Below are 5,020 nucleotides of genomic sequence, written 5' to 3' on the forward strand. Positions count from 1 at the left end.
GTTTCTAGCGTCTCTCTAACTAGGATCTGTATTCCTGATATGATGTTTTAGAATCAGATGGCTACTTAACATTCGTTGCTCAGTCACATTTTTTAAATAAGCCAAATTTAATACCTAGAGTTGTTGTGATAAATAAATGCAAAAAGAATATATGGAAATCTTCAATTCATCCACTGACATATAGCAACATTTTATATTTTTTAATTGCTCTAGTGGTGATATTTCAGATGATGAAGTCATAATTACATTCATCATGAAGATGATGGTGATGGCAAATAACCATTATTAAAACACAATACGTAGTTGTGTTTAATGCCCATGGCAGACTAATAAAAGAAAAACCACTGAATCTAATAGAAGGAATAAATAACTACTTAAAAATAAAATACATTGCCCTAGTGGAAAAGTAGCAACAAGATACAAGCTACCTTCCATTCAAGATGTCTCAAGTAAAAATAACTGACATTTTAAAACATCAACATAAAACCTGGGTCTATAATGAAAACTGCTTAAGCAGTTCCTGTAATTTTTCTCTACGGTTATGTAAACTACCAGCTCTATCAATCTAGTGTTTTTGACAGTATTGTTTTCATTTATTCCTTGTCTCATTCTAAATACATGATTTATTACACAATAGTTCTAGCTGAAATGATTCAAACCAAGAGAACAAGAAAAACAAAAGTAAACTAAGTTGAGTGAGTCTTGTACACATTGTGTGTGCACTGAGGTTCTGCACTTTTGATGGAAGAGCTCCACTTTCAGTCACAGCTATATAGCAGCTAATAGCCAAGTGTAGTACAGTGAATTCACAAACCATGAAAAACATTGTGAAACTTAGTAACATCTAACAGAGAAAATAGTAATGTAAGATGGGTATTATATTATAATTATATTATTATGGCTATTATAAACATTCTTACATTACAAAAATCATAGCAATATGTTACAGAATGTCTGTCAATGATGCTCATATCATACCAAAGCAGAGCAGAGTTGAAACATTCTACCTGGAGTTGCCCAATATAATGAGATTCAACTACATGATTCTGATTTTATAAAAGTTAAGCATACTTGAATATCTCCTTACACCTTTGAAATTTTCCTCATACATTCCCTATTAGAGATTTGATCAAATTCAAACATGAGTATATGCACTTTGTTCTCAAACAATAGCTCCTTTATATTAAGGATGATTATCCCTTTTCTTCATAAAACTCTGACTGATTTATGCTTCTTGACAAACACAAATCATTATTTACACAACTGTAATACATTTCTTTTCCTTTGAAGAACTGACATAGGGACAATAGTTGTTTATCCTATCTGTGATAAAATTCATCAAAATTGCCTGTGGTTTTAACAAAATGACATTGAACTTTTGAACCGATTTGACTGTAGGAAAATTGAGGCCAAAATTTGTTCAGGAAAAATAGTTAACTGAAAGAAAATACTCTATGGAATTATGTCAGATGTGTAGGTAGGAAGTGACAAATAATGCAGCTATTGACTTCTTTTTCAATAAAAAATCTATGTTATTAGTATGTGGTCTGTGAATTGATAGTTAGCATGACTGGTGAGAGAACTAGTAAAAATTTTACTTAGAAAATATTTTTCAGGATGCCTTTCTTCTTTGGTGTGTAGATTAATAATTTACTCTTTTTTATGCAGACTTTACCAATTTAACTGTCCATTTCTCATTCTTGAAGGATTCTGACTGATAAACTATCTTCCAGTAACATTGATTATTCAGCAATGCTGAACTTGCAAAATATAAACAAACTCTGAATCTTCTTGCAAATTTGCAGCCATATCATTGCCTTCTAAATTCAGTGTGTCTAAAGTGTATTAATACTACACTGCATACTGACCATTCAAACTCTTTATCATGTAAGGACTGAAACTAACACTAAGAAGCACTCTTTGTTTTATGCATAAAGTATTGACATTGGCAACATTAGAGCAATTAAGAGACAGTATTAACTGAAAACTGTTTGGTTTTCAATATTGGATAGAGTGCATAGAAGACACAAACTCCCTTAACTTCCATTTTAATATGATGCTTATGTAAACAGTATGTATGGGATATTTTCAGAAGCAACTTTAAAGGAAGACAGAGTAAATTGTATTTGGTAGTACATATTTCACCATTTCCTTTGTTAAAGAGACAAGTCACTTTCAAGGTCACACTTCAGCAACAACCAAGTTAAAATTAATTTTTTTTCAGAAATGGCAATTAAGTGGCAGTATAATTATTTCTTACAAGAAAGAACAATACATCCTGCAAAGAAGAATTTCTCCCACAAAGATTCAAACTGTATGAATATTAAGTGTTTATATTTGCATTATGCAATCAATTTCAAAATAAAGTAGTATCATATACATTCCATATGTTTCCACACTTCCACATTTCACCTGATAGAAGGACCAGGCTTCCACGAATTTTGTGCAACTGACATGATGATTTAGCCAAATTCAACCTGGAGATCCTATAAGAGAGCAACCTGAGGTAAGATAGCAGAAACAGAAACATAAAAAAGGAAGTAGGGCTATGTCACCGCGAGTGACACATGACATGGCCAAAGGTGAGCCTGGAGAACCGCTGCTGCCCTGCCCTTTCAGGCCCGAGTCCCTAAGGCCTGGCCACCACTGCAGCAGTGAAGAAGTTCAACTTCATGAAGCAGCTGGCCAACCAAACTGTGGCTAGAGCTGAGAAAACAGAAGTCCTCTGTGAAGATCTGTTACAATTCAAGCTGTGCATGGACATTGTTCAGTCAATGTACCACCATCCCCACAAGAGCCTGATGGTGTGCTTCCAGGGCCAGTGTGGCACCGATGCCAGGAGGTACAGAAAACCCTTTCAAAACTCAAAATATTCAAAACGCATCAGCTCAGCTAGAAGAATTTCTCTTGAGGAAGATGCTGGACACATGTGGGGATGCTGAGAATCGATTAGCTCTAAACTCTCTCAGCATGATGGAGTGCTTTTCTTTGTTGAAGAAAAGATTGTGGACTTTCTGCATGACATAAACAGAAGTGGAGATCCCTAAATATAGAGAAACAGAGGAAATAGCTCAATAAAATGGGATTTGGTTAGAGCTAGGCGGAACTAAGCTCACAGAACTTCAGAAGTCAACTTTCAGGGGCTTCCATAAAAAATAGATACCTTAAGAGATGGTTGAAGCTGGAAATCAAGTAGAACACTGCAAAGATCAATTTGCAGCAGACATGAGCAACTGTATGGCCAAAGAAGGGCAGTATAACAAATTCTTTGTTTCATTATTAGAAGCCCAAGCAGATAACCATCAAAAAGCTTTAGCGGTCTTAGGAAGGGCCCTCCCTGGAATGTGAGCCAATCAAGGTAGGTGTGTGGAAAACCAGCTTTGGGGACTCCTTTGAAAGAATAGAGGTGGTTCTGGTTGAGACCTGTGTCATTGCTTCTCCTAGAGAACCACATAGAGAAGGGCATTTTTAAATTGGTATTGGGGCCTCCAAGTTAAAGAAACAGAGCTGTTTTAGACTGCTCTACCTCTAACCTAGATGAGTTCTATTCAGACCCCCAATTCTGTAAGCTGTTGGTTTAAAGTCCTAATTATGGAAATTGCCTTAAATTTTGATGACTTTTAATCTGTGTGAATAATGGACACAAGTTGCAAGTGTGCGGGATTAAGACAAAAAAACTTCAAGATTTATGGAGAACAGGTCAAAAGTTGTCACCACAAAATTTCGTTAACTTTAGGTATTTAATTAAGTTCCTTTCAGAGCTTGCTTATACCAGGAGCGTTAACAAAATGCACTGCAATCATATTTGTGCCTAACTTGTTATGGGCCAAAAATGAAGGAATGCTTGCTGAAATGGCTGTAGCCACATCCATTCACGTGGTTATGGTGATTGAACAAATCATTCAGTATGACAACTGGTTCTTCACTATAAAGGTAAAATGTAATGTATCAGAGCATTTGTACATCTCCACACAAATTCCATCACTCTTCCCACACTGGAAATGACAAACTCAGGGACCCTGCAGAAGAAGTGGCCTGCCAGTTTGGTGGAGATGGAAGGAGAATTGGCTAAGAAGAACTTAAATATGAAGCTTATGGACTTCTAGGGTAGCAATCTAAAGAAAGCATATATCCCCTGCTTTCTACCTGCCTCTCCCATCTGCAGATTACATCACCTTGGCTTCAGTGGGCCCAGAGCACCCTCCCAAAGCTCTACGGGTGAAAGCAGTGAAGGGGATAAGACTGCCCCTACTTTATGGACACATTGGAACAGGGGCTGAGGAACTGGAGTCAGATAACTATTAGCCAAAACCAGTCTCAGGCAGCTGCCAGGTCCCATCAGCTTTGGTACAGCTCACAGTTCCTCTGATCTTAGCACTCATACTTTGCTCTGAGCTGTTAAAAATCCTTCCAGCACACCTAAAACCAGGAAAACCACCTTCTGGCTACCCTGGGGGCCAGAGTTGTCCAAGAATATCTTAGCATCTAACCAGTCTCTCACCAAATCCTCCTTGCAGTCAACATACAGGGCAGGCTCTAGGCTAGCCCTCCACTGTCTCCCAGCTCTCTGGGCCCTGGGGGTACTTCCAGAGCCTGTCCTTTACAACCTCACAAACACCCACTGACACAGCCCCAACCTAGACCAGCCAAGTTGGGTAGCCATAGCCCTTCCAAACCCATGGCATTGACCAATGAGCATGGACTTGAGCAATTATCTCACACTTCTCTCCAGAGTCCAAAACCCTTAGTACTTCACTCAAAGAGGACAGTCCTAGATTTTAGCTTCTTAGATTCAAGCTGTGAGTAACCTTGAGACTGTACAGTTACATAGTGAAATCTTACTGAGACCAAGACAAATACCAAAGCCATGATACTGACCCAGTGTGCCCCCATCCCCTTATTCTCCTGATGCCTGCTCAGTGGGGGATGGCAACCTCACCAACACAGCACTAACAGCTTTCAAAATAGTAATGGATATATGATCTTCCATATTTAGTAATAACTGGGGCTTATAATATTT

At 37.9% G+C, this 5,020-nt stretch overlaps 1 pseudogene; it reads left to right on the forward strand.

The window, feature by feature from the left end:
* Window positions 1–2,548: 2,548 nt before the first annotated feature.
* Window positions 2,549–4,352, forward strand: LOC111173327 (rho GTPase-activating protein 17 pseudogene; annotated as a pseudogene).
* The last annotated feature ends 668 nt before the right edge of the window (window positions 4,353–5,020 follow it).

The sequence above is a fragment of the Delphinapterus leucas genome, chromosome 2 (assembly GCF_059928025.1).
Source record: "Delphinapterus leucas isolate spDelLeu-1000000601 "Yukka" chromosome 2, BTC_Dleu_Yukka2, whole genome shotgun sequence".
In the NCBI taxonomy this organism is placed as follows: domain Eukaryota; kingdom Metazoa; phylum Chordata; class Mammalia; order Artiodactyla; family Monodontidae; genus Delphinapterus; species Delphinapterus leucas.